General features: G+C 44.1%; 1 long non-coding RNA gene across 1 annotated transcript; it reads right to left on the bottom strand.

Annotated features, from left to right (window-relative positions):
- Positions 1-1076: 1076 nt before the first annotated feature.
- On the bottom strand, positions 1077-13824 carry LOC112406613 (uncharacterized). Its single transcript, XR_003004595.1, has 3 exons — positions 13623-13824; positions 12184-12348; positions 1077-2569 (listed from the first exon to the last, which is right to left on the bottom strand). It is a non-coding gene; the product is annotated as an uncharacterized LOC112406613 (long non-coding RNA).
- Positions 13825-16788: the final 2964 nt, after the last annotated feature.

Genomic DNA, 16788 nt, shown 5'->3' with positions numbered 1-16788 from the left:
GTGGGTGATGAAGGCCAATGGACCTCACGTGTGCATTTCCCAGCCCCTAGCACGATGCCCTGGCAAGTAGAAAGTCTTCAGGATAGGCTTGTTGAATGAATGGATGAAAATAAAATTAACTATTGTATCAATCATTCAGTCTAGCCTACAATTATAGGCCTGTTATGGACCCTTTCCTGCATTAGATGCTGGGAAGGAAAGGGTAAATATATGGTTAAAAAAACCAAAAACTTCCCAAGAGCAAAATCTGAGTGTAGAACTGAGCCCTAGCAAGAGTGGAACACGAGAGTGACTTTTGTAAGGTTGTCACTGTTGTTTGTTGTGGAGTCTGTATCTTCTGCCCTGCTATGAAAGTAAATAGACAAATACAGAATCCATTTCAGAGGTTAACTTTTCAAACTGTTTTGCAAATGTAACCAATTTCTCCTGGAAGTAAGGAGGTTGCTTTTCCAAGGCCAGCCTTGTAGCTGATTTTGGAAACATAAAGCATGTTTAAAGAAATTAAATGAGCCACAAAGGCAAGATTCTTGAAAATAGTCAAAACTAGGCCCATATTGACAGGTAAACTCTATGGCTTCACCTTGAACTTCATTTAACCTTGGAGGTTAAATAAAAGCACTTCACACGTACTATTTATTTATCCAGGCTGTCACTTATGGTGCCACGTAGCTGTCAGTTCCTCAGGGATGAGGAACAGAGAGAGACCAGAAATAGAAACTCAAGACTCCAGGTTTCTTTACTTAGTTCAGCCAGTAACTAGTAAAGGCAGGTTAAGAGCTCGTTTTCAGCTGTGCTCTTTTCACCATTTATAAAATGCAGGTATTCGATGGGTGACCAAACACATACTGCGAGAGTACTCCTCAATCCTGTACACTGAGTATCTGAGAGGGTTTGAGAGACCATACAGCTCATGTACAATTACAAGCACGTCGGCCCCTAGAGTAGTTTAGCCATTTGTAAAAACAAGACTAAGATTTTTTTTAAAAGAAATGGAATTCATCTTAGTAGGTTTTGTGGAATTTTTATTATTTGTTTACAATACTGTTGCTGTTTTTATTTTTTTGAGTTGCTTTATAGTTTTTTTTTTTAAGGCTAGACAAAAGTATAACCAAATATTCATAGTAGTTAACTCTGGGGAGTGGAACTGGGTATTCTTCTACATTTCATTTTATGTTCTTCATTCTATGTGTTAATTAGCCATGTACTCATTCTGACATTAATAATACTATTTTTAATGTTATTAATGATTAACTGTGGGTAGAGAGATTACAGGTGATTTTTAAATCTTTTTCTTATTTGAACCTTACTTTATGTCTAGAAGAAATGGGCATGATTTAAAAGAACATTGACTAAATGGTTGCTTTTCCTACAGAAAGTGCCACAGATGTATCAAGTTACAGCTGGGGCAGCCCTCAGAAGCCCTAAACACTTCTCCACCTCATTCATCATTGGCTGAGCTCTTAGCCTCAACAACCAGTATAGGCCGGGGTCAGAGTGCACAGCACTGGGGAAGCTGTGGGACTTAGGATGCCTCAGACAGGTCAAGGTCAGACTGCCTGGGGAGGGAAGGGGACGGCTCCGGGGGGTGTGAGGGTGTGGGGATAGGAAGACACAGTCCCACTCTTTTGTGCCTGTTAGACCCTGGCCGGAGAATCCCAGGACTGGGGAGCGAATCGCCTTTATTATGGGACTTTGTATGGTGTGATTCCTTATTGCAGTTTTCTGTTTAATTGTTGTTTTTTATTCCATAAACTTGGATGAACGGCTTACAGTTTTACCAGACCCTGCGCCAATTACTGGGGATAGAAAAAGGCAAAATATAGGATCCCTACTCTCAAGAAATCCAACATCAAATCAAAAGCAAGAATCAGACTAGTGAAAGGGCACATTATAATACAGTATGATTAGTGCTTGAACACAGATTTATGCGAAGTGTTCAAGGAATACAGAGGAAGGGGACACCAAGCCTGGGGGATTCCGGGGAATCTTAGCAGAGTTTGAAGGAGGCGAGCTGGAGAGAGGGGACCAAGGGAGGGAGTTCTCTGCAGAGAGAAGACCCAGAAAGAGCACAGAGAAAAGACGTACAGGTGGCTCCTATCGCTGCCGTCAAATTACTACAAACTTAGTGGCTTTGAACGACACAAGTTTACCGTCTTACGCTTCTAAGGTCGAAGTCTAAACTGTCGGCAGGGACTGCACTCCTTGGTTCCTGCCCTTCCACCCATCACAGCAACCTCTGCTTCCACAGGGATCACATATGTGATGCCAAATCTCCCTCTTCCCCCCATGTATAAGCACTCGTGATGACACTGGGCCCACCAGATGATCCAGGATGAACTTCCGCATCTGCAAAGTCCCTTCGCCCTGCAGGGCAACATTCACAGGTTCCAGGATTAGGACCTGGCGATGTTTGGGGCCATGGGTCAGCCTGCTACTGTCCCCCTGAGGCTTCACGTGAATTCTTCTGCCCGGACAGCTCTTCTTCCTTAGGTCTGCTTCAATGGCTCCTTCCCAGTTGCTGTGTAAACTTGGGCCATTTACTTCACCTCTTGCACTTCGGTCTCCTCATCTGGAAAATGGGGATAATGATAGACCCAGCCTAATCCGTTTTTGTGAAGCTACAGTGAGTTAGCGTATGGAAAGCGCTCAGAGCAGCACCTTCCGCAAGAACTGGCCTCTTATTGTTGTCATTGTTATTGCTCCTTTTGTCACCGAGGTCTCTATTCCAATGTCACCTCTGCACAAACATCTCTCCTGGCCACCCTAGCTAAAGTAGGCCCCCTAGTAACTCTTTACATGTCTCTTCCTCCCTCCCTTCCTCCGTTCTTCCTTCCTTCCTCCCTCTGTCTCTCTCTCTCCCCCACCTCCCTCTCTCTCTTTTTTTCATAGCAATGATCGCAATCACATGACTTCCCTGTGGCGTGTACTTCTTGATTTATTCACTGCTTTTCCTCTGCTTCCTCCCCTAGAGTGTGTGCCCTGTGTTTCGTTCACCACTGATGCCCCCGCACCAAGCATGGTGCATGACACATAGAGGGCCCACAGTCAACATCTGTGAATGAACAACTCCAACTCCGTAGCCCACATTGTCCAGTAGAGTAGCCACTGGCTGCACACGGCTGCTGAGCAGTTGAAATCTGGCTAATCCAAACTGATATGTGCTGGAGGTGCAAAACGCACATTAAATTTAGATTCCGTGTGAAACAGTGTTAAATATCTCATTAATAATTTTCATACTGTTTGCATGTTAAAATGATAGTAATTTGGATATATTGAGTTAAAAATTTCTTAAATTTGTTCATTGCAAATGTCAGTTTTCAAGTCCTAAAGCTGAAGGCTCTGCCCCTGAGGGTTGCCAGGCATGGATGTCACACCTCTCATATCAACCCGGACAAAGGTCCATCATCTGAGAAAGCCGACTGCATCCCACTTCTTCTGACCTAATTCTGGGACATGCTAAGCCAAACAAATATCCAGGAAACTATATAAAGAGTTTCCATGTTTCTTTTCCACATACTTCCTTTTTCCATTTTGACTTTCCTCTAATAGTTTTATGAGTGCTACAATACATAAAGTACAGCCCTGTGCTGGACAGGTGCTCAGTAAGTAGGGAATGACTCACTGAAGGAATGAATGCATCAATGAATTCAGTGCAACTAGCATCTCCCTTCTTCCCATCCTGTCCTTTATGCCTCTTACTGGTTTTTCATTGTTAGATTATAATTCCCCAATGCATTTGATTCCTTTTTTCTTTTCCCTCCCCTGATGCCAACATCCTCCATGGATTTCTTTATACTTTTTTTTTATACTTTTCATTTAATTTACCACTTTTATGCTCTTATCTTCTTTAATACAATTTCTGGCGAAACTTCAGGAGACCTCTTTGGATTCCTCCTTTCAGCCACAGTTACAATCATGTTTTCAAAATAACTCTTCGTGTGTGACCAGAATATAGACTTCTCCATGGGACAAATAAACCTGTTTTTTTTTTTTTAATATTTATTTATTTGTTTTTATTTGGTTGAGCCAGGTTTTAGTTGTGGCACGCAGGCTCCTTAGTTGCGGCATGCAAACTCTTAGTTGTGGCATGCACGTGGGATCTAGTTCCCTGACCAGGGATGGAACCTGGGCTCTCTGCATTGGGAGCACAGAGTCTTAACCACTGCACCACCAGGGAATTCCCCTAAACCTGTTTTTTTTCAACAACTAAATTGTAAGATTAAAAAAACCCAAGAGACTGAACAGTTAATCTCTACTATAGATTAATGAAGCTGTAAGAGATATAGCAACGGATCATAATTTGCCAACCTTTTTTTTGTACCTCATTTTTAAAAAACAAAACTATAAAATAAAAACATTTAGGGCTTCCCTGGTGGCGCAGTGGTTGAGAGTCCGCCTGCTGATGCTGGGGACATGGGTTCGTGCCCCGGTCTGGGAAGATCCCACATGCCGCGGAGCGGCTGGGCCCGTGAGCCATGGCCACTGAGCCTGTGCGTCCGGAGCCTGTGCTCTGCAATGGGAGAGGCCACAACAGTGAGAGGCCCACATACCGCAAAAAAAAAAAACACAAAAAACATTTACAGGACATTTGTGTCATTTATGAGACAATTGTAACTTTGAACACCGACTAGATAATTTTTTTAATAAATGTATTTATTTATTTTTGGCCGAATTGGGTCTTAATTAATGTACCCAGGCTTTCTCTAGTTGCAGCGAGTGGGGGCTACTCTTCGTTGCAGTGCGCGGGCTTCTCATTGGGGTGGCTTCTCTTGTTGCAGAGCACGGGCTCTAGGCGCATGGGCTTCAGTAGTTGTGGCTCACGGGCTCTAGAGCACAGGCTCAGTAGTTGTGGCGCACGGGCTTAGCTGCTCCGCGGCACGTGGGATGTTCGTGGACCAGGGCTCGCGCCCATGTGCCCTGCATTGGCAGGTGGATTAACCACTGCGCCACCAGGGAAGCCCCAGACTAGATATTCGATGATATTAAAGAAGAACTGCTGTTTTTAAAATTGAGGTATAATTGAAATAACATTGTATCAGCGTCAGGTGTACAACACGATAATTCAATGTTTGTATATATTGCGAAATGATCACCACGATAAGTCTAATTAACACCCATCACCGTACGCAGTTATAAAAAATGTTTTTCTTGTAATGAGATCTTTCAGGATCCACTCTCCCAGCGACTTTCAGATATGCAGTGTTATTAACTGTAGTCACCACGCTGTACATTACATCCCCATGACATTCAGTTTATAGCTGGAAATTTGTATCTTTTACTCCTTTCACCCATTTTGTCACCCCACCCCCACTTCCGGCAACCACCAATCTGCTCTCTGTACCTGTGAGCTCTGTTTGGTTTTTTGTTCTTTTTTATTTTTGATTCCACATGTAAGAGAGATCATGCAGTATTTGTCTTTTTCTGTCTGACCTTTTCACTTAGCATAAGGCCACAAGGTCCAGCCATGTTGTCACAAATGGCAATATTTCATTATTTTTATGGCTAAATAATATATATATATATATATACCATATTTTCTTTATTCATTCATCCATCGATGGACTCTTAGGTTGCTCCTGTATCTTGGAAATTGTAAATAATGCTGCAGTGAGCATGCAGGTGCATGTATCTTTTCAAGGTAGTGTTTTTGATTTCTTTGGCTAAATACCCAGAAGTGGAATTGCTGGATCATGTGGTAGTTCTATTTTCAATTTTTTGAGGAACCTCCATACTGTTTTCCATGGTGGCTGCACCAATTTACATTCCCACCAACAGTGTACGGGGGTTCCCATTTCTCCACACCCTCACCAACACTTGTTATTTTTTGTCTTCTTGATAACAGCCATTCTAACAGGTGTGAGGTGATTATCTCATCGTGGTTTGGGTTTCCTTAATGATTAATGATGTAGAGCATCTTTTCTTGTACCTGTCGGCCATCTGCATGTCTTCTCTGGAAAAATATGTATTCAGATCCTTTGCCTAATTTTTAAAATCAGATTGTATGGGGTTTTTTTGCTATTGAGTTGTACATTATATTTTTTGGATATTAACCCCTTATCAGATATATGATTTACAAATCTTTCCTCCCACTCAGTAGGTTGCCCTTTCATCTTGCTGATGGATTCCTTTGCTGTGCAGAAGTGCTATTTTTAAGGTATGATAAAGATAAAAGTATTCATATTTTTTAAAGATATATTCTAAACATTTAGAGATGCATTTATATATTTTGCATTTTTCTTCAGAATATTGGGGAGATGTGAACAAAGCAAAACTGGCTATGAGTTGATCGTTATTAAAACTGGGTGATGGGAGTTTCTTATACTATGTTCCTTTTTAATGTTCTTGAAATTTGTTATAATAGTAAAACATAAAATAATTGCTTATTACAAAATAAATATAATTATAGAAAATCTGAAAAATACAGAAGAGTCTAAGAAAAAGGAAAAAACAAAACCCAAATTGCTCCTAACACCACAGCAGTGGTCTTAATCACTTATAGTTTGGTATGATTCCTTTCAGTCTGCAGTCTGTGCACATATACATATAAACACAGGTGTGTGCCTGTGGTTATTCTAAAGCATGGCCACATTTTCACAGTCTTCCCATCAAGAAGTGGAATATATGTCCTCCCTCCTTGAATCCGGATGCGCTTGTGGCTGCCTTGACCAATATAATATGGAGGAAGTAACTCCATGCGGTTGGGTCATGACAGGCCATGTGGCCTCTACACTGTTTGCTGGGAACACATGCTCTCGGAGGCCTGAGCCACCACGTAAGATGTTTGATGACCTTGAGGCTGCCAAGCTGTGAGGAGGCCCAAGCCACATGCAGAGGTTCCAGTTAACACCTCCAGCTGAGTCATGTCAAATGAGGTGCCAGATACGTAAATGAAAAGCCCCCAGCCATTCAAGACTGCCCAGCTGAGGCTCCAGGCAGTGGAGAAAAGACAGCTCCTGCGCCCCAGAGAATCCATGAACATATTGAAATAGTTGTTGTTTGAGGTGGTTTGCTACACAGTAATAGATGACAGGACAGAATTTGGTACCTGGAAATGGGCTGTTGCCATCAAAATGCCTAAAATGTGGTGTTTGTTTGGGGACTGGCTGGCAGGGAGAAGTCAGGCAGGCATTGGGAAAGCTGATGGTGAGGGTTTGAACAAAGTGAGGAAAATGTTATTGGATGCTGAAGGAAAGGAGACACATGCTAGGTACTGGCAGAACGTTTGGCAACGCTGTCACCTGGGATACCAGGGAAAATAAGAAATGTACTTAATAAACTCAGTAATCTGGCTGAGGAGATTTCTGGACGGGATATTAAAGGGGCCATCAACTTGTTCTAGCTGCCTACAGAGGATGTGAAAGGGTGAAAAGAATACACCATTCAGTTATCAGTGAGGATTAAGAGGAAATGTAGAGGGCTCAGCTGGAACTTAGCCAGCAAAGGATTCTCTGAGCAAAGATCAAGTCCAGGACACAGTAAAAAGAAAAAAAAAAAAAGAAAAGTGTTTTCAGAATAAAAATGAAGCCAAGGACGTGACTTTAAAGCCCTTTGTTAGCACTTAAGAAAGGTATAAGTGCTGCTTCATAAACTCAACTAAACAAAAGGCCTTGTCAGGATGGAAAATGTTTTTCCTCTTAGGATCAGTACCTGGGAGCCTTCCAATTTAACTGACAAAAGACAGGTGAACAGGAGAAAAAGAACACACATTTTATTAATATTTTACCTGCACGGGAGTTCACAGAAAGGAAGTGAAACTCAAAGAAGTAACTAGACTCAAGGCCTTGCATACCATTTTAACAAAGGAAAGGAGGTTTGGGCTTCGAGAAATGATACATGTGGGAAGCGGCTAGGAAATATATGAGGAAAACGAAAGGCCGATGACGGTCACTTTAGTAAAAGGTGTGTCTGCAGGCTCTTCATGGTGCTGACTCTCCACCTCCAGTGATAGAAGTTGCTCTCCACTTCCTGGTACAGGAGAGGGAGGATACCTTCACAAAGGGAATCTTATGCCCTACTTTTAGGCAGGAAAGGGAAGGACAGAGAACTCTCCCTGGATCTGCTGACTCTCACTGCCTACGGCCCAAGCCAAAGTGGCACATGTTGAGATGGCACATTCTGGACCTCTTCTGCCTTCTAAGAATTTCAGGGAAAACCTTACAAGCAATCTCTGTTAAACAGTAGGGCTTCTAAAGATCTAAAGGCATTGCTACACGACAGCCACATGGGGCTCAGGGTAGACAAGGAATCTCAGAGGTTTGTGGGTGACTTTATCTAACGGAGCACGTTTTTTATAAATTGCGATATGAGAAATCCACAGAGATTTTGAGGGAATTATATCAGCTTGAATAGAGAGGAACAGAGGTGGTACAAAATGAAATGAGGGACTTCCCTTGTAGTCCAGTGGCTGACTCTGCGCTCCCAATGCAGGGGGCCTGGGTTTGATTCTTGGTCAGGGAACTAGATCCCACATGCGTGCTGCAACTAAAGATTCCACATGCCACAACTAAAAGATCCTGCATGCCACAACAAAGGTCCCACACGCAGTAACAAAGATCCCACATGCCGCAACTAAGACCCGGCACAGCCAAATAAATAAACTAATAAATAAATAAATAAATAAATATTTTTAAAAACAAAACAAACAAAAAATGAAATGAGGTCTTTGGCTGCCCAAACTTAGGCAGAAGGCAGACTGAAAAAATTTACAATCATTGGCTACTTTTTATGGGGAAAGGGAGGATGATTCAGAGAATGGGAACAAAGACCCACAGGAGAGAGGGGAAAGTCCCAGACAGTCACTCCCAGGAAGCAGGACAGAGTCCTAATCAATAAGTGAACATCACATACTGGGATGGATTTCAAAATTAATATAAACCAATGACTGCTATGCATTTCTGTTTTCTCCACTTTGGAACAGGAGTATCTTAGCAGTCATCCTATACTCGTCCTACTGTTGTATGTTGGGTTTATTTGAGGGAGGAGTGGCAGAAAACTTGTCTCTTTAATTCATCAGTTTACAGATCAAGCAGAACCATACCCAACGAGCTTAAGTCAAGGTGCCTAACATCCACCTGGACCTGATTTATATTAGGAGACCCTGTCACCTAAGCCTAAGCCCAATGCCTTAGTAAGTAACATAAAACTTTAGGAGGAGAGAACTTGGACATGGAGAATGTAAATAATTTGTGGGCATGGAACTAACTGTGGCAGTTTTAAAATATGGCTGCAAATTCTTTGACATTCCTCCCATAGAGAAGTGGATTTATTCCCTTCCTCTTGAATCTGAGAGGGTTTGTAAATGCTTCAATCAATAGATTAAAATTGGTGGTAAAAATGACACTGTGACTTCTGAAGGTTGACCATAATAGGCCATAGAGCTTCCCGCCTGCTCACTGGGAACACAAATCTTCGGAGCTCTGAACCACAATGTAAAAAGTCTGACAACCCTGAGGCCTCCATGCTGGGAGCAGGCTCAAGCCACACCGAAGAGGAGCTCTGGTTAACAATCCACAATGATCCCAACTTTGGGCTCTTTTCAGCCTATGCACCAAATACGTGAATAAAAAAACCTCTAGGGGACTCCCCCGCGGTCCAGTGGCTAGGGCTTGGTGCTTTCACTGCAGTGGCCCAGGTTCAATCTCTGGTCGGGGAACTAAGATCCCACAAGCTGTGAGGCGCAGCCAAAAAAATAAATAAAATTTTTAAATGAAATAAAATTTTAAAATTAAAACTAAAGAAACCTCTAGATGATTTCTGCCCTGGCCACTCAAGTCTTCCTGAGGGTCCAGACATTGTGGAGTGGACACAAGTCATTCTTCTTGTACCCTGTCCAGGTCCCTGACCCACAGAATCCATGGACATAATGACGTGCTTGTTGTATGACACTGAGTGTGGAGCTGTTATACAGCAATAGAAACACCACCATATTAGTTTCCTGTGGGCGCTGTAACCAATTATCACAAATTTGCTGGCTTAAAACAATAAATTCATTCTCTCACAGTTTTCAGGCCAGAGTCCAAAACTGGGCTGAAATCAGGATGTGAGCAGAGCCACACTGGAGACTGTGGGAGAATATCTCATCTTTGCTTCTTCCAGCTTCTGGTGGCTGCCAGCATTTCTTGGCTTGTGGCTGCATCACTCCAGCCAACATCAAATCTCTCACTGCTCCTTCGTATCACTTTTGTGTGTGTGTGTGTGTGTGTGTGTGTGTGTGTGTGTGTGTGTGTGTGAAAACTACCTCTGCCTCTCTCTTATAAAGACACTTGTGGTAGCATTTAGGGCCTACATGAATAATCCAGGGTAATCTCTCCATTTCAAGATCCTTAACTTAATCATATCTGTAACAACAGTTTGGGGTGGGATTGTTGCTTTTTTGTTTTTTGGTGTTTTGGTTTGGTTTTGATTTTTATGTCCCTTTTTTTGGCTTGTTTGGTTTTTTTGCCATGCAAGGTAACAGTCACAGCTTCCAGGGATTAGGTTATAGATGTCTTTCAGAGGGGCATTTTTCAGCCTAGATACATAAATACATAGATACCTAGATGCAAAAGATCATACTGTACATGTATATTCTTTTGCGTCATACTGTATATATTCTTTACGAGACAAAAGGAAGAAGTATTCCTCAGATCATCAAACACTCTGAAAATAGCAGTTTTAATGGTTATGTAATATTCTACTGAATGGGTATACCATAACTTAGTTACCCAAAATATTAATATCAGACACTTATTTCCAACTCCCTACTTCTGATTATTTCCTTAGATTAGTTCTAGATGTGAAATTACTAAACTTAATGAGTATATTTTAAGACTTCTAAAATATTGCCAAATTGCCATTCAAAAATATATTAATTTAGTTTCATCAGTATAGGAGGTGCCTGTTTATCATCCGTCACCAGACTGAGTACTGGATTTTTAAAAGCTATCAAACCGTCACCAGATTGTGTATTGGATTTTTTTTTTTTTTTTTTTGTGGTACGCGGGCCTCTCACTGTTGTGGCCTCTCCCGTTGCGGAGCACAGGCTCCGGATGCGCAGGCTCAGCGGCCATGGCTCACGGGCCCAGCCGCTCTGCGGCATGTGGGATCTTCCCAGACCGGGACACGAACCCGTGTCCCCCGCATTGGCAGGCGGACTCTCAACCACTGCGCCACCAGGGAAGCCCTGGATTTTTTAAAGTGTTATGTTATTTGATGATATTTTATTAGAAGTCTGGTATTTGTCCTGTCATTTTGCATTGAATTTTTTTATATATTAAGGAAAATAATCCTCTGACATTTTTGTAGCAAAGGCTTTTTTGTCATTTTTAATTTGCTTTTAAATTTTGAAGATGACGGTTCTGATAGCTCTCTACTATTCTCCTTATAATTCTTACTTTGCCTTTATACTTAGAAAGTCTACCACTTTCTAAGTCAGAGAGCAGACTCAACCACGGTTGAAATAGCATGGTGTTCGACATCAGAAAGGCATGGGTCATAATCTGTCTCATAGGGTTAGATATTGGTTTTTGCAAAGATTAAATGAAATAAGTTAAAGAATCAAGCACAAGGCCTGGGATGTGTAAACCCTCTGGTTCCTTTCCTTCTGTTTACTAGAAAATAATAGACTCAAGCAGATCACAAAAAATGCAAATGCCAAAAAAATATGAAAATATGCTCAATCTGCTTAGTACATCATGGAACATAAAATTAAGTTAGTTACCATTTTCTGTCCATCAAATTAACAAAAATTTAAGCAATAACCTCTAGTGCAAAGAGGCCATGGAGAAAGGGGAACTCATTATAGGCACCTGTGCGGTACTGTTAATTGCTAAACCTTTTCGGGAAGCAATGACTATATTTATTACAGTGTAAAGGTGAAAAAAAAGTTTTAAATTGAGCATTTTCTTTGACCTAGGATCTCCTATTTGAGTTATCTATCCTTTACAAACACAAAGAGGGGCTTCCCTGGTGGCGCAGTAGTTGAGAGTCCGCCTGCCGAGGCAGGGGACACGGGTTCGTGCCCCAGTCCGGGAAGATCCCCCATGCCACGGAGCGGCTAGGCCCGTGAGCCGTGGCGGCTGAGCCTGCGCATCTGGAGCCTGTGCTCCGCAACGGGAGAGGCCACAACAGTGAGAGGCCCGCGTACCGCAAAAATAAAATAAAATAAAATAAGATACAAAAGGGTATATGTAAAACGATGCTTACCTTTGGACCACTTATGATAGCAAAATGCTGACAGCAACGTGAAAATCCATCAGTAGTAGAAAAGCAGTTGAATAAATGTGTTTCTTTTCAGTTCTACCCACTAAAATGTAAGCTTCCCAAGAACAAGGATTTTTATCTGTGATCTTAATGCTGTTTTCCCAGCACCTAGAACATAATAAACATTCAAAGAAATTGTTGAGTAAATGAATAAAATTCTGGTACACCCAAATTTATAAAATGCAGTGGCCATTAAAAAGTCAGTTGGATTTAAAAAAAAAAAGTCAGTTGGATTTATATATAATGACCTGGGGAAATGGCCATGATATATTATTAACTGATAAAAGCAAGTCACAACGAAAAGTATGACTTCATTCTTTTTTAAGGAGAGACAAAAGGAAGAACAAGATAAGTGATACACATTTGTCTAAGCACAAAAAAATTCTTGGGATGATATGGACCAGGGTGTTAACACTGGCACCCCAGAGGGATGGGATTGAAAGAAGAGGCAAATTTTAACTTTTTCCACCCCTCTGCATTGTTCAAACTTGTTGGAAGGAATTGTTCCGTGGAAGGCCTCAACGTGCGTTCATAAAAACTTAAACCAGACCAGGCTTTGCTATGGGAAGGACAACCTCTTTGAGTCCTTTGCCCCCGCGTTAGGAAAACAGGTCCTTGGCAACAGGTCCTTGGCGTTACTAAGTATTCTTTTTACAGTATTGGTTTGTTGCTTTTTTGATTTTTGTGCCCCTCCCCCCAACACAACCCCCCCCTCCCGCGAGTTTGCTCAGCCCGTCCCCTTCCTGCGGGTATCTTTCCTGTCCAACCTGCCAACTCCCCCTGCGCGCTTATCTGACCCCGTGCTCTGCAGCGGCACCCGCGCACCGTGTGCACGCCCGACCTTTGCCACCTTCCGCGCTCACGGCAACTGCAGGAGGATGTGGTTTACAGAACACGTGGACCGAGGCTTCTCACTCCAGCGCCCTTATTTCCGAAACGGTCCCCCCAAGCGCAAGGCCCATCTCCAATATTCAAAGGAAACCCAGAGGAGGGGGCCGGGCTTGGAGGAGGAGGGCGGGGCGAGAGGGGGAGATGAGATGTGGAGAAGCACCTGCCGGCGCCTCCACCACTATTAATATTAACTTTTATTAAGACTTGGCCCTTCTTTCCCTGGGGCTTCACAAAGCAGGAAGCCAAGGGCAGGGGTGCAGGGAAGGGAATTGGCAGGAAGAGAAAACCTTGAGTAAATTATTTAGCCGTGAGGCGAGATTAAGAGTGATTCCGCCCTCTCCCCTCCCCCACCCGCAAAGCGGGCCCAGGTTGGGGATCAGCCCTCAAACCGCCACTAATCATTTCAGCTGGACGACATCTGGAGTCTGGTGAGGGGCAGGCCAGGGAGACGTCTGTCGGCGACACGAGGTGCGAGGGCGGTGGGCACCCACCGGGCCCCCGGCTCCGGGGGACGTGGCCTCTCCGCGGGTTAGGCCGCGCCTGATGGCGATGGAGGGAGGCGGCTGAGGTCGAAAGTGCCAGAGCGCGGCCGGGAGAGGCGCAAAGGGGTGGGCTTGTTCGCACCCGCTGGGCCAGGCGGCACCTGCTGCCGTGGACCCCGGCCCTGCGCCCTCGTTGGGGAAGAGGGAGAAGCAGCCGAGGGCCGCAGTCTCTCCCTGGGGCCGCTCCTGCGGCGCCTCCGCCGGTTGCCCCTCCCGCTCTCCGCCCCCCGCCCCGCTGGTTCCGGCTCTCCCGTCCTCGGACAGTCGGGGACCCGGCCGCTCCGCCGGAGCAGCAGCGCCGCCTGCCGGGCACCTCGCGCAAGCTCGGCCGCGGGAGGGGCGGCAGGGAGTGGGGCTGAGCGCGCCGACCTCCCGCCCGGCGGCCCCCGCCGCCATCGCCCGCGGCGCTCAAGCCCGACGTGGAAGCCGCCGCCGCGCTCCTCACCGGGGCCCGGTTCCCGGCACCTCCGCCGCCCATAGCGGGGCACGCCGTTGAAAAACTCGGAGTATGTTTAACCGTGATGACAAAAGCAGCTGTGGAAACCAAGCTGCTCCGAAGAGGAAAAGGAACGTGCCCGGGATCTCGAGGCGCGACTTCCGGGGCGCAGACGGCGGCGGCCCCCCCGGGCTTCCCGCCAGGTTGGCGCGGCTGCCACGGGGGCCTCGCTGCGCTTCCACCTTGGGAGGCGCCAGGCCGCCCGGAGACGAGCGCGGCCTTTCCCCGTCGGGCGAGGAGCCGGGGCGGCGTCCGAGGCCGGGAGCGACGCGACCCCGGCGCCCGCGGCGCGCTCCTGCGGCTCGTGGCGCTTGGGCGGTGGGTCCTGAGGGCCGTGGCGAGAGTCCGGTCCTTTGATCCGTGGGCCAGGCCGCAGGGGGAGGGGCGAGGCCGCTGCCACCTGAGCGGCATCTTCGCTGCAGGCTGGGGCCGCGCACAGACGCCTCGATACCAGGCCGACTGCCCTTCCCCCAGCCCTGTTGTAGACGACCGGCCTGTCTGGACATGAGCAAAGCATGCTTTCATTTTTTCTGTCTAAAACATTCAAAGCCTCGAATCCAGGCAGTAGTTTCTCCGAGATAGAGGTGTGAGGTGGCGGCAAACTAAAAGTTCCCGCCAAGGGAGCAGCTTGCTGCCTGTCTGTTTTGTCTGGCTTTACACTTGCGAACGTAGCGCCCAGCTTTGTGCAGCAATCCAAGCCCATCTAAAAATCTGCTCCCTGAACAGCTTGCGACGGCCCGATTGTGTGGTCATTTGGCCTTGTGGTTCTCCGTCCTGGCCACGTGTCCACCCAAGAGCAGCTATCATAACACTGTAGGTGCATTTCAAGACTCTAACCCTAAAAATGAGGAATAAATGTTGCTTGTTGGTTTTCTGTGGGCTGAAGATCATGACCAAGACCTGTCACTCTGAATCAGGGTCTGTTGTGTTTAACAATATATCACTAACAGATGTCTAAAAGTATAAAGATGGTTATATGAAATTCATAGACACGATGAAAATTATAACAGGAACACATGAAAATAACTAGAGGAATTTGGACTTCTGAAATTTGCATTATTTCAATAAAGTGATTTGAGGGGGAACATTATTTTTTTTTAATATGTGTGGATTCCTTACGAGCAGTCTCTCTTTTTGTCCTTCCTGCATGCTTCTATATTGCTATTTATTGGACAGTGGTCCCTGGTTCTCGCTTAAGTATGTCTTTCTTCTGTTTGCTTCTCGCAATGCACATACACCCTAACATAGGTGTGCCTAGAAAACGGAGGGAGGGCTGAAAATAGAATCTAGATCCATTGAGTTTTGTTGTGGTTGTTTTAAATATATTAGATACACAAAGCGAAAGAACATATACTGTGTCTTTCATGAATAAAAGACAGAGCCTGGCGACACCATTTTTAACAGCTCCTAATCTGTGGTTTAGGTACTTAATCTTTGTCACCGATTCTATTAAATGTCAGTGAGTTAAAATTATTTAAGTGCCACCCAACAAGCCATTGTATGCTTATACTACAGTGACTTTAGCTCCTACTTTGTTTTTCATTATTTGCTTTCCTGAGGTTGGAGAGGAATTTATCAACTACCACTTGTATAAAACCTATTATTGTCATACTGCAGATACAAAGTGTTATGAGAGGAGACTGTCCTGAAAGTTCTGAGATAACAAATGAACAATTAGAAAATAATTTCTTTCCTAGAAATTAAAACACAAATATTAAAAGACATGAAATGGAAAAAAAAAGATGTGCTGATACTGATTGTGAAAAAAAGGGTGGGGGGCCATGAAATGCCTAGGTTCCTACTTGCCAATGAAATTATTTGAGGCATAGACCCAATACATGACCTGAATATTATTTTTTAAGCACGTGTGTGTGTGTGTGTGTGTAAAGGGACAGTTTGGTCATCACTGAATCCCAGGGAACTCTTCTTCATAGATCAAAACTGGTTGTGTTTTGGTTTATGGATTATATCTCTAGCACAGAATCACCAAGATCCCGGAGAGAGAACAAACTGGTCATTAACTCTGGGCCTCTGGCAACTTAGTTGATATTATCCATATAAACTGAGGTTAGTGACAAATTCCAATTTGAAAAAGCTGTTGTTAAAACAAATGTTTGGGTACTAGAGACACAGACCCAAAAGGTCACCTACACACTTGCCCCCAGCTTCTCTAAACTGATACCTCCAAGAAGAATGTCAAGGTAAATGTTGCTATAATCTCTGGAACTGACAGATTCTACTTTCCTTATTTGGAATTTGAGGGGGTTTTCCTAGATCTATTTTCATAACCTTCAAGAAATGAATGATATAAGAAGTATATATTCCCTCTGGTTTGTAGCTAAGTAAAGAAAATATTTAGTGATTGTTCTGGCCCAGTATCACTGGGCTTGTCCCAGTTATCAATAAAACCTGCTTGGTTTCCTAAAATCATAGTAATCTCTTGAAGAAGAGGACGAGGCAAAAAGAAAAAAAAAAAAAGACTAAATGTGAGAATTATGGGGGTTGGAAGATTGTATAGTCTAAATGAGATTTAAGAATATACTTTAAAAGTTAATTTAAAATATTTCCAGGTAACCTACGTTATTTAGGTATGTTTTCCTTATCCTCCAAAGCAAAACT

Source organism: Neophocaena asiaeorientalis, unplaced genomic scaffold (genome assembly GCF_003031525.2).
Source record: "Neophocaena asiaeorientalis asiaeorientalis breed wild unplaced genomic scaffold, Neophocaena_asiaeorientalis_V1.1 scaffold59, whole genome shotgun sequence".
In the NCBI taxonomy this organism is placed as follows: domain Eukaryota; kingdom Metazoa; phylum Chordata; class Mammalia; order Artiodactyla; family Phocoenidae; genus Neophocaena; species Neophocaena asiaeorientalis.
This window is presented reverse-complemented; position numbering and strand designations above follow the sequence as displayed.